This window comes from Staurois parvus, unplaced genomic scaffold (assembly GCF_062004578.1).
Source record: "Staurois parvus isolate SC_StPar_1 unplaced genomic scaffold, SC_StPar_1.0 ptg000484l, whole genome shotgun sequence".
NCBI lineage: Eukaryota > Metazoa > Chordata > Amphibia > Anura > Ranidae > Staurois > Staurois parvus.
The window spans coordinates 425,793-450,985 of NW_028318280.1; the positions used below are offsets into that span (position 1 = coordinate 425,793).

General features: G+C 50.1%; 1 long non-coding RNA gene across 1 annotated transcript; it reads left to right on the top strand.

Annotated features, from left to right (window-relative positions):
- The first annotated feature begins 1,113 nt into the window (after window positions 1-1,113).
- LOC149452303 (uncharacterized) lies at window positions 1,114-3,075 on the top strand. The gene is made up of 2 exons (XR_016314894.1): window positions 1,114-1,224; window positions 2,558-3,075. It is a non-coding gene; the product is annotated as an uncharacterized LOC149452303 (long non-coding RNA).
- The last annotated feature ends 22,118 nt before the right edge of the window (window positions 3,076-25,193 follow it).

The following is a 25,193-nucleotide window of genomic DNA, read 5'->3' on the forward strand; positions in this document are numbered from 1 at the left end:
GAGGGTTCAGGACCCCCATGTACACTCGCAGCCATGCTCATGCGCCCTTAGTAAGTGTTGCCAAGCTGTTGGGGATCTTTAAAGCCGTGAATCAACCTCCTGTTCTTGCCACCAGTGTGAACGACGTTCTCTCTCCTCCTCTTCAAGCTCTGATATCTATCTTGGTAGGAATTAATTTTCTCTCTTCATCATAACACTCTCTGACAACTCTATAGAGATTGTGGTGGGGGGGAGGGGGGAGGGGCAGTGGAGATCCTCTATTTCAGCTCCAGTCTGAGAAATTCCCTATAAACGTATATTTACCGCCGCGCATCGTCTATTGGTAAACAATCGGCGTCCTCGGGGACCCGTTCATATAAACAGACTGTCATCGGTAAGTGTCAAAATGTGCAGAAAAACAATAGCTGTCAGGGAACGGCGAATTCCTTCATGACAGCGGGAATTTAAATCGCTTCGCAACAACCGCAGAATTCATTTTCAGAGGACTCTCGTTTACAAATTAGCCGCGGGTCACTTTTCTTTCTTACACAATTACAACTTTTTATTTTTTTTCCTATCCTTTAATGTCCCCCGGGTGGTCCGGTCAATAGCCCACTTCCTGTCCTAGGGTGGATACCCTCACACCGACACCGTATCTATGGAGGAGCGAGGTAGATGCCTGCGAACAGCCGCAGTGTAGGCGCATTCCCTTCCCTACCCAACGCACGGGTTCCCTCACCCAAGATGGCTGCCGAAGTCTCACGAGAGTTCAATGTCCAGTCAGACCACGTTCCTTTCCCTACCCAACGCACGACAGAAGCGCGACAAAATGACTTTGGGTCACCTTATTTAAAAGGTTCCCTCACCCAAGATGGCTGCCGAAGTCTCACGAGAGTTCAATGTCCAATCAGACTACGTTCCTTTCCCTACCGAACGCATGACAGAAGCGCCACAAAATGACTTTGGGCCACCTTATTTAAAAGGTTCCCTCACCCAAGATGGCCGCCGAAGTCTCACGAGAGTTCAATGTCCAATCAGACTACGTTCCTTTCCCTACCGAACGCATGACAGAAGCGCCACAAAATGACTTTGGGCCACCTTATTTAAAAGGTTCCCTCACCCAAGATGGCTGCCGAAGTCTCACGAGAGTTCAATGTCCAATCAGACGACTTTTCACTCTGAAGACTCCATACGGAAGCTCTACAGGACCAGGACCAAGGGGGCACTCTGATGGGGATACCTGATGTAAGGGGGCACTCTGATGGGGACACCTGATGTAAGGAGGCACTCTGATGGGGACACTTAATGTACGGGGGCACACTGATGGGGACACCTGATGTAAGGGGGCACTCTGATGGGGACACCTGATGTAAGGGGGCACTCTGATGGGGACACCTGATGTAAGGGGGCACACTGATGGGGACACTTAATGTACGGGGGCACACTGATGGGGACATCTGATGTAAGGGGGCACACTGATGGGGACACCTGATGTAAGGGGGCACACTGATGTGGGGACACCTGATGTAAGGGGGCACTCTGATGGGGACACCTGATGTAAGGGGGCACACTGATGGGGACACTTAATGTACCGGGGCACAATGATGGGGACATCTGATGTAAGGGGGCACACTGATGGGGACATCTGATGTAAGGGGGCACACTGATGGGGACACCTGATGTAAGGGGGCACACTGATTGGGACACCTGATGTAAAGGGACACTCTGATGGAGACCTGTGATGTAAGGGGGCACTCTGATGGGGACACCAGGTGTAAGGGGGCACTCTGATGGGAACACCTGATGTAAGAGGCCACCTAATGGGGACATTTGATGTAAGAGGGCACACTGATAGGGACACCTGATGTAAGAGGCCACCTAATGAGGGCACTTGATGTATGGGGGCACTCTGATGGGGGCCCCTGATGTAATGGAGAAGTCTAATGGGGACACCGGATGTATGGGGGCACTCTGATAGGAACACTTGATATAACAGGGCACTATGATGCAGACACCTGATGTAAGAGACCACCTAATGAGGACACTTGATGTACGGGGGCACTATGATGGGGACACCCGATATAAGGGGCACTATGATGGGGACACCCGTTATAAGGGGCACTATGATGGGGACACCCGATATAAGGGGCACTATGATGGGGAAACCCGTTATAAGGGGCACTATGATGGGGACACCCGATATAAGGGGCACTATGATGGGGACACATGATATAAGGGGCACTATGATGGGGACACCCGATATAAGGGGCACTATGATGGGGACACCCGATATAAGGGGCGCTATGATGGGGACACCCGATATAAGGGGCACTATGATGGGGACACCCGATATAAGGGGCACTATGATGGGGACACCCGATATAAGGGACATTATGATGGGGACACCCGATATAAGGGGCGCTATGATGGGGACACCCGATATAAGGGGCACTATGATGGGGACACCTGATATAAGGGGCACTATGATGGGGACACCCGATATAAGGGGCACTATGATGGGGACACCTGATATAAGGGGCACTATGATGAGTTCAAACTGTCCACCTTTTTATTGCAGTTACAGACAACACGTCTTACTGAACTGCCGTGGGAATTGTCCCTCGCTTACTCTCTGATGGACATCCTGTGTACACAAGGATCTGACACACGGCACACGAGATTCGGACCTCGGCTGGAAGAACTCCGGAGCTCCTGGACCTTCGATCCAACACCCCATCCCTGGACGCCTGGTACTGGACCTGATTCCTCGGCTGCGTAATCTCTCGTTTACCACCACAAGCCATAAACTCCCGGCGTGTTCCAAGCGACATATTTCTATTACCGAAAGTCCTGGAAGTTAACGACCCTTCATCCAATAAACGAACAATAAACGTCTTTTCTCCTAAATAACTCTAAGCCGCGCTAATTGACGCGGTGACGTTGGCGGTCTCGCGGAAACGCCAATCAACCGCCGTAAGCCGCTGTTCTCAAATTCCCGAATGAGCTCTGAAATAAAAGAAGGAACGCCGGCATATCGCTTATCGCAATTATTATTTTCTTTCTTTTTTTTTTTTTTTAATAAAACATCTCAACCGAGTTCTTTTTTTTTTTTGTCAAGCTTTATCGTTCCCTCTCATCTTGTTTTCCTCCTTATTATCAGAGGTTGACGAATGGTTCCAAAAACAAAAGGAGCCGAGGAGCGAACTCCATCCGAACGCGGACCCGCGCCGCGAGATCTGACTCCGAGATGTGAAGGAGAACAATATCATGTGAAAGTGCGTCATGTAATCTAGCCGTGTACAGGCCGTCCCCGAGCGCTCGCCTCTCCCGCATCAAACGGCGCCTTTCAAACGCCGCGTGGTAGACGGATTTGGCATCCGGTACAAAGACGCAACACGCAGGGGGGGGGGGGGGAGTGAGCTGCGTCAGTCAGGAGAGTTCGGTGTTTTCAGATGCCGAAGGAAGGTCCCGTCAGATCAATAAAGTTTTTTGCTTTAGCGGCGGCGGCAGCGCATGTTAATGAGGCTTTGCAGCGGGCGCCCAAGGAATAACGGCGAAGTACGGATTTCTATGTTAATTAAGTGCCGTGTTCGGATCGCCGCCGCGCTGAACCTCGCTTCGTACGCTAATTCCCCGCTCTTGAATGCGGTTAGCCAAGACGGCACGCGGGATCTGCCGCGTCCTCTGAATGTCGAAGGAGCAGCCATTTTCTTTTTCAGGGCGCACAGACAGTCAGGGACGCAGAAGTTGGCTGCGCGGCGTCAGTTCCACGCTGGCTGGGCATTTTTGCGGCCAAAAACAAAACGAGCCGAAGAGCGATCTCCATCCGAATGCGGACCCGCGCCGCGAGATCTGACTCCGAGATGTGAAGGAGAACAATATCATTTGAAAGTGCGTCATGTAATCTAGCCGCGTACAGGCCGTCCCCGAGCGCTCGCCTCTCCCGCATCAAACGGCGCCTTTCAAACGCCGCGCGGTCGCGGGTTTTGGCATCCGGTACAAAGACGCAACCTGCTGGGGGGGGAGTGAGCTGCATCAGTCAGAAAAAAGTGGTGTTTGGTGTTTTCAGACGCCGAAGGAAGGTCCCATCAGATCAATAATGTTTTTTTTTTAGCGGCGGCGGCGGCGCATGTTAATGAGGCTTTGCAGCGGGCGCCCAAGTACGGATTTCTCTGTTAATTAACTGCCGTGTTCGGATCGCCGCCGCGCTGAACCTCGCTTCGTACGCTAATTCCCCGCACTTGAATGCGGTTAGCCAAGACGGCCTGCGGGATCTGACGCGTCCTCTGAATGGCGATGGAGCAGACTTTTTGTTTTCAGGGCGCACAGACAGTCAGGGACGCAGAAGTTGGCTGCGCGGCGTCAGTCCCACGCTGGCCGGACATTTTTGCAGCCCGTTGCAAATTGCAGAAGTCTTCTCCAAAGGAGTTCCCGCAGCTTTTTACGTGGGGATTGTCGCACAGGTTCAGGAAATGCATTAACTGTGATGATCACTGCAGGACGAACGTAAAGTGAATAGATGGGACTCATGAGCCTGTGTCTCTGCCACTCTGCTCTCTCCTCCTGTCAGCAAGCTGTTTACACTGCAGAACACCTGATTGGCTCCTTGTGCAGCTTCTCCCGCCCCCCTCTGAGCTCTGCTGTACAGTAGACTGATACAAAGACAAATGCAGATCTGTACACTGATTGGCTCACTGTGCAGCTTCTCCCGCCCCCTCTGAGCTCTGCTGTACAGTAAATGGATACGAAGCCAAATTCAGGTTTGTTCACTGATTGGCTCTTTGTACAGCTTCCCCCACCCCCTGTCTGAGCTCTGCTGTACAGTAGATGGATACAAAGCCATATTCAGGTCTGTTCACTGATTGGCTCCCTGTGCAGCCTCTCCCGCCCCCCGTCTAAGCTCTACTGTACAGTAGATGGATACAAAGCCATATTCAGGTCTGTTCACTGACTGGCTCCCTGTGCAGCTTCTCCCGCCCCGGTCTGAGCTCTGCTGTACAGTAATGGATACAAAGCCATATTCAGGTCTGTTCATTGATTGGCTCCCTGTGCAGCTTCTCCCGCCCCCCCATCTTAGCTCTGCTGTACAGTAATGGATATGAAGCCATACTCAGATCTGTACACTGATTGGCTCCCTGTGCAGCTTCTCCCGCCCCCCCCCCCCCCGTCTGAGCTCTGCTGTACAGTAATGGGTACAAAGCCATATTCAGGTCTGTTCACTGATTGGCTCCCTGTGCAGCTTCTCCCGCCCCCCCATCTTAGCTCTGCTGTACAGTAATGGATACGAAGCCATACTGAGATCTGTACACTGATTGGCTCCCTGTGCAGCTTCTCCTGCCCCCCCCCCCCCTCCTGTCTGAGCTCTGCTGTACAGTAATGGGTACAAAGCCATATTCAGGTCTGTTCACTGATTGGCTCCCTGTGCAGCTTCTCCTGCCCTCCGTCAAAACTCTGCTGTACAGTAATGGATACAAAGCCATATTCAGGTCTTTACACTGATTCGCTCCCTGTGCAGCTTCCCTGCCCACCGTCTGAGCTCTGCTGCACAGTAATGGATATTCAGTAATGAATATTCAACATTTGTTGCAATAAAAGGGATACAATTAATGATGTAATAAAGCCGCCAGAGCTGCGATCATTTCTGCCTTTTATCCCTCCCCGGAGCTCAGCTTCACTCCTCTCCCGTTTCTTTTCTCTCTCCTTCCTCAGTCAGTTCACCATATTTTGGGCTCAGAAGACAGAAATGTTCGGTTTCACGCTGTAAATCAATCGATCGTCGGGCGGCTCGCGGCTCACACATAAAGGTCAAGGGAAGAAAGAGACATTACAGGAATCCCGTATTCACAATATTCGCCGTCTCTTCATCGCTCGCTCCCTTTTCATTGTCCTCGTCTTCCCATTCACATGACATTCAGAACCCGCCATTATGGAGGCAAATCCTTTGTGTCGCTTTTCAGTGACATTTGATTGGAATCCCCGCGGATCCGGTAAGACAAGGAAGCCGAAAACTCATTCCACCGCCGGGAATTGGACTGTAGATCAGGCGACATTGCGGACAACCTCGCCGGTGGAGGAGAGGCGCCGGAAACTGATCATGGATAATCGACTCCCTAGAATCTAGGACAGTGGTCTCCAGAACTGCGGCCCGGGGGTCAGATGGGCCCCTTTGCTTGCCTTTATCTGGCCCTTGGGGCACTATTTCAACCAGTGACACCAATGGGACATAATTCCCCCACTGACACCAGTGAAGGGGCACAACTCCTTCCACTGAAACCAATGAAGGGGCACAACCCCTCCCACTGACACCAATGAAGGGGCACAACTCCTCCCACTGACACCAATGAAGGGGCACAACTCCTCCCACTGACACCAATGAAGGGGCACAATTCCTCACAATGACATCAATGAAGCAGCACTATTCCTCCCACTGACACCAATGATGGGACACTATTCCTCCCACTGACACCAATGAAGGGGCACAATTCCTCCCACTGACACCAACGAAAGGACAAAATCTCTCCCAATGACACCAAAAATGGGGCCTTGTAACACCAATGAAGGGGCACAATTCATCCCAATGACACCAATGAAGGGGCACAATTCCTCCCAATGACACCAACAATGGGACACAATTCCTCCCAATGACACCAATGATGGGGCACAATTCCTCCCAATGACACCAACAAAGGGACAAAATCTCTCCCAATGACACCAAAAATGGGGCCCTGTGACACCAATGATGGGGCACAGTTCCTCCCAATGACACCAACAATGGAACACAATTTCTTCCAATGACACCAATGATAGGACACAATTTCTTACAATGACACCAAAAATGAGGCCTTGTGACACCAATGATGGGGCACAATTCCTCCCAATGACACCAACAATGTGTTGGGAATGCAACAGCATGTACTATATATAGTATTTCTGTGTTAATATCACTTGACCAGTAGATGGCACTATACACTAAAGGTTACTAGTTGTGTATATCTGAAAACTTGTTTGTTCTTCTTCTCTATCATCTCTTCAGGAAGTAATGTGTCTGTTATACAGTCTGATGAAATGTGCTCTGTATGTTTGTAACTTAAGCCACACAAGTAAAGCCTGAATTCTGCTATCACTACCAGTGTCTTCTATAACACATAACCAACACAATGAGGCCTTGTGACACCAATGAAGGGGCACAATTCATCCCAATGACACCAATGAAGAGGCACAATTCCTCCCAATGACACCAACAATGGGACACAATTTATCCCAATGACATCAATGAAGGGGCGCAATTCCTCCCAATGACACCAACAAACGGACAAATTCTCACCCAATGACACCAAAAATGGGGTCCTGTGACACCAATGAAGGGGCACAATTCTTCTCAAAGACACCAACGATGGGGCACAATTCCTCCCAATGACACCCATGACACCTGAATCACATGATATGGAGGCGATGGGAACACCTGAATCACATGATATGGAGGGGATTGGAACACCTGAATCACATGATTTGGAGGGGATTGGAACACCTGAATCACATGATATGGAGGGGATTGGAACACCTGAATCACATGATATAGAGGGGATTGGAGCACCTGAATCACATGATTGGGAGGGGATTGGAACACCTGAATCACATGATATAGAGGGGATTGGAACACCTGAATCACATGATATGGAGGGGATTGGAACACCTGAATCACATGATATAGAGGGGATTGGAGCACCTGAATCACATGATATGGAGGGGATTGGAACACCTGAATCACATGATATGGAGGGGATTGGAACACCTGAATCACATGATATGGAGGGGATTGGAACACCTGAATCACATGATATAGAGGGGATTGGAGCACCTGAATCACATGATTTGGATGGGATTGGAACACCTGAATCACATGATATGGAGGGGTTTGGAACACCTGAATCACGTGATTGGGAGGGTGGGCCCAATACTTTTGGCAATATACTATATATCATGTCCCCTAGTCATGTAGCCCTACGCTCATTTTTTTTTGTTCGCTTCGGGCCTATCTTTCTAAGAAACGTATCCAAGGCTGAGGTTAGGCCTTGCTCTCCAGATCACAGAGAACTTGTATATTTTTGCAGCTGATTGCTATATTGGTGCCAGGGGCGGACTGACAACTCATGGGGCCCCCGGGCAATAGGGGATCATGGGGCTCCTGTGTCCTTGCCCAAACTCAAAAAAGCCTATGAAAAAGGTACCAGGGGCAGGGTACCCTACTGACCCCAGGCCCTCGGGCAGCGCCCGAGTTTCCAAATGGTCAGTCCGCCCCTGATTGGTGCATAGGGGAGATGGATTTTAGAAAAAAAAAAAAGTGAACTTATCCTTTAAAGTTCCACCAACCATTTCCTCCTCCGTAGCCCCCAGCCTGCAGAGTAAGCACCTCCCCCGCACGCCTTGTTTCAGTTCGCCTGACAAGGCGACAGCTCTGCATAAAGACAGATTTCTAGTAATCACCGCGGCTGAATCGGAAAATGATTTAATGACTTCTGACGGAATACAGAATCCAAGTAAAGGCGGTTTTCTATATATTTGCCCGCAGCTCTATAACCGATCCGCATCTCCGGTGATGGTTAGTCATCCAGAATGTGATAAATATCTTCGGATGAAACAACTGCGAAAAACTGGTCAAATATTCCGCGCCCGTTCCCCCCACCCCCCCGCACCGTCTCGCGCTTTTTTTTTTCTGAAAATAAGATTTACTTTTTACATAATTTCTCTGTGTTTTGCAGAGCGAGATGAAATGGAAAGCTAATCTAAATTACCTGACTCCGAAATGTTTGTGATCAAACAGATTTATTTTCACGTCGATAATTTTAATTTATTCCCTGCTTACAGCGCCGCAACCGGGAGACATTTTTCATTTTTTTTTTTTTTTTATATATACAAAAAAGAAAAGAAGCGAAGACAGAGACCGGCAGGGGTGGACTGACCATTCGAGCACTCGGGCACTGGGGGCCCCATAAAATGCCCCTGGTACCTTTAATAGGCTTTTTTGGGTGTGTTTTGACTGTAGGCAAGGACACAGGGGCCCAATGATCCCCAACTGCCCGGGGGCCCCATGAGTTGTCAGTCCGCCCCTGGAGACCGGGGAACATAGTGATGGGTCGCTGATGGTTATCCTTGGAACTCTGAAACATCAGATGGAAGTTGCCGGCCTCTGACTTCCAGGTCAAAATCTAGTGCTGAGGAAAGTTGAATTTATTCATGTTTGCTGCACTGGAGATCAGAGGGGCAGCTTCTATCGGAGGCTTTTTCACTAAATTGTAACATTTAATGGCGGAGGCATCAAAATCAATGAAACAAATAGACACGAGCTGGATTTTTTTTGCATGTTACACGCCCATTTTACTGAAAAGGAACCGATACCCATCAATTTATATATTCTATTGATCAGTGGTCTTCGAACTGTGGTGTGGGATTGGTGTCCTGGTGGTCATCCAGTGTGGACTGTCTGCCAACTGAGATGCCATTTGCTGAGCTCCTGCGGCCTTTGGGCACCAAAAACACACAGGAACCCTAAACCCTATTGTGGGATTGGTGTCCTGGTGGTCATCCAGTGTGGACTGTTTGCCAACTGAGATGCCGTTTGCTGATCTCCTGCAGCCTTTGTGCACCCGAAACACATAGGAACCGTAAACCCTGGGTGGGATTGGTGTCCTGGCGGTCATCCAGTGTGGACTGTCTGCCAAATGAGATGCCAGTTGCTGAACTCCTGCGGCCTTTGTGTACCAAAAGCACATGGGAACCCTAAACCCTGGTGTGGGATTGGTGTCCTGGTGGTCATCCAGTGTGGACTGTCTGCCAACTCAGATGCCATTTGCTGAACTCCTGCGGCCTTTGTGTACCAAAAGCACATGGGAACCCTAAACCTGGAGTGGGATTGGTGTCCTGGCGGTCATCCAGTGTGGACTGTCTGCCAACTGAGATGCCATTTGCTGAAATTCTACGGCCTTTGTGTACCAAAAACACACGGGAACCCTAAACCCTGGTATGGGATTGGTGTCCTGGTGGTCATCCAGTGTGGACTGTCTGCCAACTGAGATGCCATTTGCTGAACTCCTGCGGCCTTTGTGCACCCTGAAACAGACAGGAATCCTAAACCCTGGTGTGGGATTGGTGTATTGGTGGTCATCCAGTGTGGACTGTCTGCCAACTGAGATGCCATTTGCTGAGCTCCTGCGGCCTTTGGGCACCAAAAACACACAGGAACCCTAAACCCTATTGTGGGATTGGTGTCCTGGTGGTCATCCAGTGTGGACTGTTTGCCAACTGAGATGCCGTTTGCTGATCTCCTGCAGCCTTTGTGCACCCGAAACACATAGGAACCGTAAACCCTGGGTGGGATTGGTGTCCTGGCGGTCATCCAGTGTGGACTGTCTGCCAAATGAGATGCCAGTTGCTGAACTCCTGCGGCCTTTGTGTACCAAAAGCACATGGGAACCCTAAACCCTGGTGTGGGATTGGTGTCCTGGTGGTCATCCAGTGTGGACTGTCTGCCAACTCAGATGCCATTTGCTGAACTCCTGCGGCCTTTGTGTACCAAAAGCACATGGGAACCCTAAACCCTGGAGTGGGATTGGTGTCCTGGCTGTCATCCAGTGTGGACTGTCTGCCAACTGAGATGCCATTTGCTGAACTTCTGCGGCCTTTGTGCAACCAAAACACTTGGGAAACCTAAACCCTGGTGTGGGATTGGTGTATTGGTGGTCATCCAGTGTGGGCTGTCTGCCAACTGAGATGCCATTTGCTGAACTCCTGCAGCCTTTGTGCACCCTGAAACAGACAGGAATCCTAAACCCTGGTGTGGGATTGGTGTCCTGGTGGTCATCCAGTGTGGACTGTCTGCCAACTGAGATGCCATTTGCTGAGCTCCTGCGGCCTTTGGGCACCAAAAACACACAGGAACCCTAAACCCTGGTGTGGGATTGGTGTCCTGGTGGTCATCCAGTGTGGACTGTCTGCCAACTGAGATGCCGTTTGCTGATCTCCTGCAGCCTTTGTGCACCCGAAACACATAGGAACCGTAAACCCTGGGTGGGATTGGTGTCCTGGCGGTCATCCAGTGTGGACTGTCTGCCAAATGAGATGCCAGTTGCTGAACTCCTGCGGCCTTTGTGTACCAAAAGCACATGGGAACCCTAAACCCTGGTGTGGGATTGGTGTCCTGGTGGTCATCCAGTGTGGACTGTCTGCCAACTCAGATGCCATTTGCTGAACTCCTGCGGCCTTTGTGTACCAAAAGCACATGGGAACCCTAAACCTGGAGTGGGATTGGTGTCCTGGCTGTCATCCAGTGTGGACTGTCTGCCAACTGAGATGCCATTTGCTGAACTTCTGCGGCCTTTGTGCAACCAAAACACTTGGGAACCCTAAACCCTGGTGTGGGATTGGTGTATTGGTGGTCATCCAGTGTGGGCTGTCTGCCAACTGAGATGCCATTTGCTGAACTCCTGCAGCCTTTGTGCACCCTGAAACAGACAGGAATCCTAAACCCTGGTGTGGGATTGGTGTCCTGGTGGTCATCCAGTGTGGACTGTCTGCCAACTGAGATGCCATTTGCTGAGCTCCTGCGGCCTTTGGGCACCAAAAACACACAGGAACCCTAAACCCTATTGTGGGATTGGTGTCCTGGTGGTCATCCAGTGTGGACTGTCTGCCAACTGAGATGCCGTTTGCTGATCTCCTGCAGCCTTTGTGCACCCGAAACACATAGGAACCGTAAACCCTGGGTGGGATTGGTGTCCTGGCGGTCATCCAGTGTGGACTGTCTGCCAAATGAGATGCCAGTTGCTGAACTCCTGCGGCCTTTGTGTACCAAAAGCACATGGGAACCCTAAACCCTGGTGTGGGATTGGTGTCCTGGTGGTCATCCAGTGTGGACTGTCTGCCAACTCAGATGCCATTTGCTGAACTCCTGCGGCCTTTGTGTACCAAAAGCACATGGGAACCCTAAACCCTGGTGTGGGATTGGTGTCCTGGTGGTCATCCAGTGTGGACTGTCTGCCAACTGAGATGCCATTTGCTGAACTTCTGCGGCCTTTGTGCAACCAAAACACTTGGGAACCCTAAACCCTGGTGTGGGATTGGTGTCCTGGTGGTCATCCAGTGTGGGCTGTCTGCCAACTGAGATGCCATTTGCTGAACTCCTGCAGCCTTTGTGCACCCTGAAACAGACAGGAATCCTAAACCCTGGTGTGGGATTGGTGTCCTGGTGGTCATCCAGTGTGGACTGTCTGCCAACTGAGATGCCATTTGCTGAGCTCCTGCGGCCTTTGGGCACCAAAAACACACAGGAACCCTAAACCCTGGTGTGGGATTGGTGTCCTGGTGGTCATCCAGTGTGGACTGTCTGCCAACTGAGATGCCGTTTGCTGATCTCCTGCAGCCTTTGTGCACCCGAAACACATAGGAACCGTAAACCCTGGGTGGGATTGGTGTCCTGGCGGTCATCCAGTGTGGACTGTCTGCCAAATGAGATGCCAGTTGCTGAACTCCTGCGGCCTTTGTGTACCAAAAGCACATGGGAACCCTAAACCCTGGTGTGGGATTGGTGTCCTGGTGGTCATCCAGTGTGGGCTGTCTGCCAACTCAGATGCCATTTGCTGAACTCCTGTGGCCTTTGTGCACCCTGAAACGGTTCAGGAACCGTAAACCCTAGTGTGGGATTGGTGTACTGGTGGTCAGCCAGTGTGGACTGTCTGCCAACTGAGATGCCATTTGCTGAACTCCTGTGGCCTTTGTGCACCCGAAACACATGGGAACCCTAAACCCTGGTGTGGGATTGGTGTACTGGTGGTCATCCAGTGTGGACTGTCTGCCAACTGAGATGCCATTTGCTGAACTCCTGCAGCTTTGTGCACCCTGAAACAGACAGAAATCCTAAATCCTGGTGTGGGATTGGTGTCTTGGCAGTCATCCAGTGTGGACTGTGTTCCGAGATGCCATTTGCACCCTGAAATAGAAAGGAACCGTAAACCCTGGTGTGGGATTGGTGTCCTGGTGGTCATCGAGTGTGGACTGTCTGCCAACTGAGATGCCATTTGCTGCAGCCTTTGTGCACCCGAAACACATAGGAATCCTAATCCCTGGTGTGGGATTGGTGTCCTGGTGGTGAGCCAACATATTATTGTTCTCATATCAGAATTATGTGTTTGTTTTTGTTGAAGGAAGCTATTTTTGTTTGAATGATTTTGAGTGGACAATAAAGACTATTTACTTTTACAAGTGATACCGAGTTCCCATATTACACCCCAAAAAAAGCCAGACGAGTGACCACAGAGGTGTAGCTGGGGGGGGCAGGTGGGTACATATGTACCCAGGCGCCAAGGTACAGGGGCCCCAAAATGAGGTCACAAGATCACTGCAGCGGCTGCAGCAGACGTGTCATCTGATACGTCTGCCATCCACAGTGAGTTTTGAGAGGAGAGAAGAGCCGGCCGGGAGAGGAGGGCAGTGAGCTGGGCATGTGCCGGAGGGGACGAGGGGAGAGCCGAGCCGGGTGAGTAGTGCCATGGATGAAGGGGGGGCAATGCCTCTGAGTGACCAGAAGAAAATCAACCTGGCTGCAGTTCATTAGAGGCGTCACTCCGCACCAGGGGTGGACTGACCATTCGGGGTCAGCAGGGGGCCCCATGAGATGCCCCTGGGCATCTGATACCTTTTTTCAAAGGCTTTTGTGAGTTTGGGCAAGGACACAGGGGCCCCATGATCCCCTATTGCCCGGGGGCCCCATGAGTTGTCAGTCACAAGGACACACACAGACACAAATGGTTCCCTTAAAACAATAAATAGCTGGTTCCCGATGAGATAAACAAGCGGCGGTAATTCTTCGCCCGTTCAATCCTTCCCGTGGACCCGCTGGTCCCGGACAGTCACTTGAGCGTGACTCTGCTCGGACGGTAATTGGATGGGAATAGCGACTTCTGCTGATTTTAATCTTAGATTAGAAAGTCCCAAACATCTTGTCTGCACTTTAATCATTCTTTGGGAAGCCAAATAAAATACAAACACTGACGGCGACAGCCTAGACCTGCCTCGTCTTATCATCCGAAGAGATCCGGTAATTGCTGAAAACCGGTGAGCGGAACGTCGCCTGGCTGCGCAATTCAAGTGGCACAGATGGACCGGCGCAGATAACCAGTTCGCTGGCAGACTGTCATGTGATCTGAGCAACTTTGGAGCTGCATCAAAGTCCAAGAGGCTTTTTTTTTTTTCCCTCGTATCCTCCGCCTGTCACATAGTTGCTAAGTGTTCGTAAAGTCGAACTTGAGGCAGACAACGTAGCGCTTGGTTGGAAGGCGTACACAGGAGCTCTTGTGTCTTACGAAGATCTTGTCATTCTGTTCAGCCAGTCTTGAGATTTACACAGCTCTGCCAGGCAGCGCAGCCAAGTTAATGTTTCTCTGAAGCAGTTAATACCCAATCCCCAAGCCAGTTTCTTCCCTCCCCCAGTTATCCCTCATCCAGTGGTTTTTGCTTTATTTAACCACTTGCCACCCACTGAATACCACCAAAAGAAATCTCTGTGTGAAACAAATGGTATCGTTTCATTTGGGTACGGTGTTGCATGACCATGCAATCACCAGTTAAAGTAGCGCAGTGCTGAATAGCAAGAAAATGCCCCTAGTACAGATATAGTGAATGCGGGGTCCGGGGAGAGCGGATATAGTGAATGCAGGGTCCGGGGAGAGCGGATATAGTGAATGCGGGGTCCGGGGAGAGCGGATATATTGAATGCAGGGTCTGGGGAGAGCGGATATAGTGAATGCGGGGTCCGGGGAGAGCGGATATAGTGAATGCGGGGTCCGGGGAGAGCGGATATAGTGAATGCGGGGTCCGGGGAGAGCGGATATAGTGAATGCAGGGTCCGGGGAGAGCGGATATAGTGAATGCGGGGTCCGGGGAGAGCGGATATATTGAATGCAGGGTCTGGGGAGAGAGGATATAGTGAATGCGGGGTCCGGGGAGAGCGGATATAGTGAATGCGGGGTCCGGGGAGAGCGGATATAGTGAATGCGGGGTCCGGGGGGAGCGGATATAGTGAATGCGGGGTCCGGGGAGAGAGGATATAGTGAATGCGGGGTCCGGGGAGAGCAAATATAGTGAATGCGGGGTCTGGGGAGAGCGGATATAGCGAATGCGGGGTCCGGGGAGAGCGGATATAGTGAATGCGGGGTCCTGGGAGAGCGGATATAGTGAATGCAGGGTCCGGGGAGAGCGGATATAGTGAATGCGGGGTCCGGGGAGAGCGGATATAGTGAATGCGGGGTCCTGGGAGAGCGGATATAGTGAATGCAGGGTCCGGGGAGAGCGGATATAGTGAATGCTAGGTCTGGGGAGAGCATATATAGCGAATGCGGGGTCCGGGGAGAGCGGATATAGTGAATGCGGGGTCCGGGGAGAGCGGATATAGTGAATGCGGGGTCTGGGGAGAGCGGATATAGTGAATGCGGGGTCCGGGGAGAGCGGATATAGTGAATGCAGGGCCCGGGGAGAGCGGATATAGTGAATGCGGGGTCCGAGGAGAGCTGATATAATGAATGCGGGGCCCGGGGAGAGCGGATATAGTGAATGCGGGGTCCGGGGAGAGCGGATATAGTGAATGCGGGGTCCAGGGAGAGCGGATATAGTGAATGCGGGGTCCGAGGAGAGCGGATATAGTGAATGCGGGGTCCGGGGAGAGCGGATATAGTGAATGCGGGGTCCGAGGAGAGCGGATATAGTGAATGCGGGGTCCGGGGAGAGCGGATATAGCGAATGCGAGGTCAGGGAAGAGCGGATACAGTGAATGCGGGGTCAGGGGAGAGCGGATATAGTGAATGCGGGGTCCAGGGAGAGCGGATATAGTGAATGCGGGGTCCGGGGAGAGCGGATATAGTGAATGCGGGGTCCGGGGAGAGCGGATATAGCGAATGCGGGGTCCGGGGTTTAGTAACACTTTAAGTTGAACATCATCCAATCCAGAAGACTTCGGACAGCTAGTGGTGGAAAGGAATTACTACAGGTGACAGGACTGGGCAGCAGCTGGCAGAGTGATCGTGAGTTCCAGAAGATGACGTGCACGAGACTCATGACTTTGCAATGGAATGGCGACTGGCAGGAAAATGCATTGGGCATGTCTTTTATTCTAATGCCCAATGTGCGCCATGACGTCACGCGCAGGTGTGCAACCTGACCAACCCCACCGCCTGAGCAGTAGCATTCCCCCAACTCTGGAACTGCACAACAGCGGCCATACTGTTTACAGGCACTCATCACCGACCTTTAGAGACAGGAACAAAACCTGCCTGATTTTTACAAACCGTCCGTAAATTTACAGACAGTTGGCAACCCTGAGGACCACCCAATGCCAGAAGATCAGAAAAAAGAGAAATAATAAAGCAATAAATACTGTGTGTGGGGGCACCCAGGGGGAGGGGGGGTGGGAAACAGGCATAGAGGGGCTGAGCCCAAATTTAATTTTGCTTAACCCCTTCAAGCCGGCGCCTCCCGGCCCTTTAAGGGTTCCAGTTGCCGGGAGGCAGGACGGGGTTTAGGGACATGTGACCACCTTGACGCGCTGTCACGGCAGTCACATGATCGGGAAAGGTCCTGATCGAAAGAGGAGATTGGGACCTTTCTGTGAGTACCGGACATGTGTGCTGGGAGCACTCTCGGCACATATGTCCTTTTTTAATAGAACGCAAATGTGCGGCCACTCAGCATCTAGGCCCAGACGGCGTGAAGAGGTTGAAGAATGCGCGGGTCATGAATATATCATCTGTATTATACTTTAGTCCAGGGGTCTCCAAACTTTCTATACAAAGGGCAAGTTTACTGTCCTTCAGTCTTTAGGGGGGCCGGACTGTGGCCAACGGGAATACAAAATATCTCAGCATCAGTAGAAGTAAACAATCACCTATCATTGTGTGACAGTGGAAGAAATTGTGCCTCATCAGTGGGGTCACTGGGCCCCCTTGTTGGTATTATTGGGGGGATCTATGTCCCATCATTTATCTCAAGGGTCTCCAAACTATGGCCCTCCAGCTGTTGAAGTACTACAAGTCCCATCATGCCTCTGCCTCTGGGAGTCTTGCCTGTAGCTGTCAGAGTCTTGCAAGGCCTCATGGGACTTGAAGTTCCTCCACACCTGGAGGGCCGTAGTTTGGAGACCCCTGATCTTTTGCACTTAGTACATCTCACTGCGCTTAAAGTGGTCTTAGGTGGACCTAGTTTATCTTGGGCTGGTGGCCCCTTTAAGCCATCCGCAGAATATTTCTCCTCACAGCGGCTCGTTGTTCCCTTCCTAGCCTTGAATTTATTGCACTTAGTACATCTTGTTGAGCTTAAAGTGGTCTTAAGTGTACCTCTCGCTGGTGGGCCCTTTAAGACACCCATATAATTTTTCATCCTACCGCTGCTTCCTCCATATCGAATCTATTGCACATAGTACATCTCACTGTGCTTAAAGTGGACCTAGTTCATCTTAGGCTGGTGGCCCCTTTAAGCAACCCCCAGAATATTTCTCCTTACCCCTGCTCGTTGCTCCCTTCCTGGCCTTGAATCCAATGCACTTAGTACATCTTGGTGCGCTTAAAGTGGTCTTTGGTAGACCTAGTTCATCTTAGGCTGGTGGCCCCTTTAAGCCACCAGCATAATATTTCTCCTTACCGCTGCTTGTTGCTCCCTTCCTGGCCTTGAATCCAATGCACTTAGTACATCTTGGTGCGCTTAAAGTGGTCTTTGGGGGACCTAGTTTATCTTAGGCTGGTGGCCCCTTTAAGCAACCCCCAGAATATTTCTCCTTACCCCTTCTCGTTACTCCCTTCCTGGCCTTGAATCCTATGCACTTAGTACATCTTGTTGTGCTTAAAGTGGTCTTTGGTGGACCTAGTTCATCTTAGGCTAGTGGCCCCTTTAAGCCACCAGCATAATATTTCTCCTTACCCCTGCTCGTTGCTCCCTTCCTGGCCTTGAATCCAATGCACTTAGTACATCTTGGTGCGCTTAAAGTGGTCTTTGGTGGACCTAGTTCATCTTAGGCTGGTGGCCCCTTTAAGCCACCAGCATAATATTTCTCCTTACCGCTGCTTGTTGCTCCCTTCCTAGCCTTGAATCTTTTGCACTTAGTACATCTTTTCAGAGTCTTGCAAGGCCTTGTGGGACTTGAAGTTCCTCCACACCTGGAGGGCCATAGTTTGGAGACCCCTGATTTATCTCATTGTTAGGAATTTTGCCCATCTTTGGTGTCATTAGGAGGAATTATGCCTTTCATTGGTGTCCATGAAAGAAATGCCCGTAGCGAATAAGGAAGAATGGAAATAGCACAGGGCATACATGACTAGGCCCAGAGTGGTGTAGGGAACGGAAAGAGTTAAAGTTAGCTCCAGGGGGTGGGGAATTGATTGGGGAATTATCGGATTGGCAGATGTGGAGTGTAGGAGGGGTCTGTGGCACCTTAGGGTGGGGGGTTCTGTGGAAGGGGCGTCAGTGGAGCTGGACGTGAGCAAGGACCAGAGCTTCCCTCCCGCCCTCCCTTTTTGGTTGGGTATCGGGTCTCGTCCGGGGGCAGGTAAGAAATAAAAAAAAAAAAAAAGGTAGAAAAGGGGGTTTTCTGTTGGTTCACGGGCGGTTGTTGGTCTTTGGAGGCGGGTCTCATTTTGGAAGGTAAAACAATGGTGTGGGACCCCATCCGTGGTATGGGGGGCCCGGTGGATATTCCCAGTTAACCAAGGTTTAACTGGAAGGTGGTGGTGCTGCACTGCGGACGGTATGGTTGTCTCCGAGCTGGTTGGTTGCGGCTGGAGGCCTAGTGTATAGGGTTGTCCGCAGGTGCATTTTGGATCGTTTGTGGGTGCCTTTGAAGACCAACAACAATTCTTGGGTTTCCGTTAAGGAACGGTTGATGTATGTAAAATGTGAAGTTGTTAATAAAAGGCCATGTTGGCCATTTACTCCAAATGGTGCCATGTTTTTTGTAAAGTTTATTTGGTTAAGGGGGTGGGGAGTGGTATGGATAGGTAATGGTGGAAGTAGGAGTGGACAAGCCTATCTATGGTGCATTAGTCATGAAATTGTGTCCATAAAAGCAAGCAAGGGGCCGCATTCGGTCCCCGGGCCGCCTTTTTGGAGACCACCGCTTTAGTCGCATGCCTCCATTCTGTGTACAAAGCTTTCGTACGGAGCCGGTTGTGTTCTGCCGTCTTATTTACACACAACCCAGGGCAATACACTCAGTATTATTAGCCGGGAACAAGTCAGATTATGTGATACCAGACTTGACAGAATCATAAGGGGAGCATATGTCATATAATAATAGCAACATGATAGGGCTTCAATGTACTGAGCTGTGACTTGACGTAAATGGCTCTCTATCTTGTATCATTAGATTAGATTCACTTTAGCCGTGGCTCCTGTCCATAAATAACAGAATTATCATTTTATGTACTTCTGCCGTAAACATGATCCCGGGAAAAAAGATGTATTAAGCGGAACAGGCGAGTTGCTGGGAGATATAGAAAATGACGGAGTTACGGTATTACGAGAGCCGGAGACGGAATACACAATGGACGCGGTCCTCGTAAGTCGATGATATGAAGCTCACAGCTGCGCTATAGACGCTCTAGTAGGAAACTTATAACATCCGTGTTATTACAGCCATACGGCCCGTACAATAAAGCTTGTTCAATAAAGGTTTCTAGTGTTTCAAGTGGTCTTAATAGACCCCCTTGCTTTGTAGTGGACTCCATATTGAATCTGTTGCACTTAGTACATCTAACTGCGCTTAAAGTGGTCTTTGGTGGACCTAGTTCATCTTAGGCTTTTGGCTCCTTTAATTAAACCGCAGAATATTTCTCCTTACCGCTGCTTGTTACTCCCTTCCTAGTCTTGAATCTATTGCACTTAGTACATCTTATTGCGCTTAAAGTGGTCTTAAGTGGCCCTAGTGCATCTCTGGCTGGTGGTCCCTTTAAGACACCCATAGAAAGTTTTTCCTTACCATGGCTCCCTCCATATGGAATCTATTGCACTTAGTACATCTCACTGCGCTTAAAGTGGTCTTAGGTGGACTTAGTTTATCTTGGGCTGGTGGCCCCTTTAAGCCGCCCACAGAACATTTCTCCTTACAGCGGTTCGTTGTTCCCTTCCTGGCCTTGAATCTATTGCACTTAGTACATCTTATTGCGCTTAAAGTAGTCTTAAGTGGACCTAGTGTATCTCTGGCTGGTGGCCCCTTTAAGACACCCAAAGAATTTTTCTCCCTAGCACTGCTTGCTGCTCCCTCCATATGGAATCTATTGCACTTAGTACATCTCACTGCGCTTAAAGTGGTCTTAGGTGGACTTAGTTTATCTTAGGCTGGTGGCCCATTTAAGCCACCCGCAGACCATTTCTCCTTACCAATGCTCGTTGTTCCCTTCCTAGTCTTGAATCTATTGCACTTAGTACATCTTGTTGGGCCTAAAGTGGTCTTAAGTGTACATCTCGCTGGTGGCCCCTTTAAGACACCCATATAATTTTTCATCCTACCGCTGCTTGCTGCTCCCTCCATTTTGAATCTATTGCACTTAGTACATCTCACTGCGCTTAAAGTGGACTTAGTTCATCTTAGGCTGGTGGCCCCTTTAAGCCACAGCAGAATATTTCTTCTTACCACTGCTTGTTGCTCCTTTCCTAGCCTTGATGGACAGCACAGGAGGACTTCTTCCCTTAGAATCAGTGCTCTTAAACCAGGGACCCCAATGCCAGCAGAATTGTTACCCCAATGACCAATGGTCTTAAGTTGACCTAGTGAATCTCTGGCTGGCAATCCCTTTAAGCCACACGCAGAATAGATTTTCTTACCGCTGCTCGTTGCTCCCTTCCTAGTCTTGATGGACAGCACAGGAGGACTTCTTCCCTGAGAGTCGGTGCTCTTAAACCAGGGACCCCAATGCCAGCAGAATTGTTACCCCAATGACCAATGGTCTTAAGTTGACCTAGTGAATCTCTGGCTGGCAATCCCTTTAAGCCACACGCAGAATAGATTTTCTTACCGCTGCTCGTTGCTCCCTTCCTAGTCTTGATGGACAGCACAGGAGGACTTCTTCCCTGAGAGTCGGTGCTCTTAAACCAGGGACCCCAATGCCAGCAGAATTGTTACCCCAATGACCAATGGTCTTAAGTTGACGTAGTGTATCTCTGGCTGGCAATCCCTTTAAGCCACACGCAGAATCGTTTTTCTTACCGCTGCTCGTTGCTCCCTTCCTAGTCTTGATGGACAGCACAGGAGGACCTCTTCCCTGAGAGTCAGTGCTCTTAAACCGGGGACCCCAACGCCAGCAGACTTGTTAGCCCAATGGCCAGTGGTTAGGTAGGGCATTTGTATAGTAGTATTCAGAAGCACCAAAACAAATCAAGGCAGCAGCCCAATGTATGCATCTTGGCTGGGACAGAGAGTGGTGTAGTCCAGCAAGTAGGATCTGACCAAGCATGCTGGGATTTCAATACAGCAAAGACACCGTGTAAAATGAGGAAATCACTGGATTTCCAGCCCGGGGCTCAGCTGCCCGGCATTCTATCAACCCCCGCCCCCCAGAGGTGCCACTATTATTTTAATAAACTTCCATTTTTCTGAAGGTTGGTCAGGTGGGGCACTGGGCCCTCATCCCCTCCGGTCTTTTTCCTGGGGTGGGAGTTGCGGAAAGCAGAAAAAAACTCTGTATGCTTTCCTATATTTCGTATGCTCCAGTCTTGTCACGTGATCCCGTAGCTTCGGTTCTCCCGAGGAGCAAGGAGTGCTGGGTAATGGCTGGGAATTCTGGTCGTGACACCACCCATCCCAGCCGTTGTCGGTGTTCCCTCCTCCCCATTGTAGCCACCACTCACTGGCACAGGAGAGCTGGAGCTGCGGCATCACGTGACCGGGTGTGGCTGTGTGTTCACCCACGCCACTGCACCATTCATTTACAGACATCTTTGCATGGAGAGGCTATTGGTCCCATCTCCAATTCAGTTAGATAGGAGAACAGGGGAGGGAACATGTAGGCCATCCACGGGTCAAATTCTGAACAAATATTCTTTAGAAAATCAGAAATTTCTTGTGTTTTGTAATCCGATGGCGCCTCCATTGATTTTGAAATTCAACCAACCAAGCCTTCAAATTCACATGTTGCTACAGAAAAGAATTTTCGGGGCCAAGAATTTTCTTTTCTTTCCAGGTCAAAGCTCATTGTCATTTCTTTTTCATTTACATTTCTGGCACGATTCTCCCATCATTGTTTAGAAATTTGTTCGTTTTTCAAAACATTTCCAACGTGCCCGATCACTCAGATTCGACGATCGCACAAATATCGGCCGTTTCTGTGGCCCACTAATGGTGCGAAATTCAAACGAAAATTCTCAGAAAAGATTTTCGAAAAAAAATTATTTTTTATGGCCGGCTTTAGTGTTAGGTCTGAAATCTACTTTAAAGTAATAAACCTGAAAAGCAAACATTTATTATATTGCTGCTTACCAGTTCTTAGATGTGATGGCTGCATTTGTGGTTTGTTTGGTTTTTTTAGGTTTTCTTTCTTCTATTTTCATCTGGTGATCTGGCCAGCAAGTCTGTTATTTTTCAACAGAACTAGCTGTCCTGCATGTGTAGCAGTTGGGGTTGAGGCCAAGGGTTCAAGGCTCAAAGTCAAGTGTGGAGACAAACCATTTACCGCTGACGGGGGTGCTTACAATGATCAGCTTTTGTTAATTGATTTAAAACCTTTATTTCCCCCCCCAAAAAAACTGTTACTGTACATGATTATAAATTATTAGTTTGAGTTTGGCTTTGCTTTGTTAGTGTATCTAAATCTGCTAGTCCATCTAACTCTCCCCCTTGAGTGCTGCTGCCTGCTGTGCCTCCTGTGCTCCTTCATCCAGAGTCAGGGCACTCTAAAACAGGAGGTGAGTTACTGGCCAGATCACCAGGTGATTACAGAGGGGGGGGGGGGGGGAGAGAAAACTAATGCAGCCGCCGCATCCAATGATTGGTAAGCTGCAATATATTTCTCCACTTCTCCTTCTATTCTGATGATGACGCTTTTGGTTTTGGGTTTAATACTGCCTGCAGAACAAGCTGTCCTGCAGATGTAGCAGTTACAGGGATGAGACAAACCATTTACCGCTGACAGGGGTGCTTACAATGATCAGCTTTTATTTATTAAAAAAAAAAATATATATATATATATATATATTTAAAAGTTTTATTCTGATCCTTACAAACTGAAACTTACATTGTGATTTGTTTTCCTTCTTTATTAGTTCTATCCAGAGTCTATCCAGTTTTTATAACAGCGATTATTTCTCCACTTCCCCTTCTATTCTGAAGAAATGTAAAAGCTGGGGGAGCACGGGGAATGGTAATGTGGGTGTGTTACTGGCCAGATCACCCGGTGACAACAGGGGGGGGGGAGAAAACTAATGCAGCCGCCACATCCAATTATTGGTAAGCTGGAAATATGTTTCTCCACAAGGGTGCTCACAATGATCAGCTTTTATTTATTAAAAAAAATAATATTTAAAAGTTTTATGCTGATCCTTACAAATTGAAACTTACATTGTGATTTGTTTTCCTTTTTTTATTTTTTAATTAGTTCTTCCCAGAGTCCATCCAGTTCTATCCAGAGTGGGGGCACTCTAATACAGGAGGTGTGTTACTAGCCAGAAAAGCCTAAAAAAAGAAAAGGAATGCAGCCGCCACATCTAAGGATCGGTAAGCTGCAACATTTCTTTTGTTTTTTAACGCCTCTTTATGTTTTTATGCCATCGATTATTTCTCCACTTCTCCTTCTATTCTGATGAAATGTAAAAGCTGGGGGAGCGCGGGGAATGGTAATTTGGGGGTGTTACTGGCCAGATCACCAGGTGATAACAGAGGGGGGGGGGGAGAAAACGAATGCAGCCGCCACCTCTAAGAATCGGTAAGCTGCAACATAGGACATTTTTTTTTGTTTTTTAATGCCCAGGGGTGGACTGACCATTCAAGCACTTGGGCACTGCCCGAGGGGCCCGGGGTCAGTAGGGGGCCCCATGAAATGCCCCTGGTACCTTTTTCATAGACTTTTTTGGGTGTGGGCAAGGATACAGGGGCCCCATGATCCCCTATTGCCCGGGGGCCCCATGATCCCCTATTGCCCGGGGGTCCCATGAGTTGTCAGTCCACCCCAGTTAACGTCTCTTTATGTTTTTATGACAGCGATTATTTCTCCACTTCTGCTTCTATTCTGATGAAATGTAAAAGCTGGGGGAGCGCGGGGAATGGTAATGTGGGGGTGTCACTGGCCAGATCACCGGGTGATAACAGAGGGGGGGGAAGAAAACGAATGCAGCCGCCACTGCCCGAGGGCTCGGGGTCAGTAGGGGACCCCATGAGATGCCTCTGGTACCTTTTTCATAGGTTTTTTGAGTGTGGGCAAGGACACGGACCCCATGATCCCCTATTGCCCAGAGGCCCCATGACCCCCATTTTCCCCTGCACCCCATGATCCCCTATTGCCCAAGGGCCCCATGATCCCCTATTGCCCGGGCGCCCCATGATCTCTTATTGCCCGGGGGCCCCATGATCCCCTATTGCCCGGGGGCCCCATAATCCCCTATTGCCCGGGGCCCCATGATCCCCTATTGCCCGGGGGCCCCATGATCCCCTATTGCCTGGGCGCCCTATGATCCCCTATTGCCCGGGGGCCCCATGATCCCCTATTGCCCGGGGGCCGCATGATCCCCTATTGCCCAGAGGCCCCATGACCCCCATTTTCCCCGGCACCCCATGATCCCCTATTGCCCGGGGCCCCATGATCCCCTATTGCCCGGGGGCCCCGTGAGTTGTCAGTCCGCCCCTGTTAACGCCTCTTTATGTTTTTATGCCAGCGATTATTTCTCCACTTCTCCTTCTATTCTGATTAAAATGTAAAAGCTGGGGGAGCGCGGGGAATGGTAATGTGGGGGTGTTACTGGCCAGATCACCGGGAGATAACAGAGGGTGGAGAAGAAAACTAATGCAGCCGCCACTGCCCGAGGGCCCGGGGTCAGTAGGGGACCCCATGGGATGCCTCTGGTACCTTTTTCATAGGCTTTTCTGAGTGTGGGCAAGAACACGGGCCCCATGATCCCCTATTGCCCAGAGGCCCCATGACCCCCATTTTCCCCGGCACCCCATGATCCCCTATTGCCCGGGCGCCCCATAAGCTCCT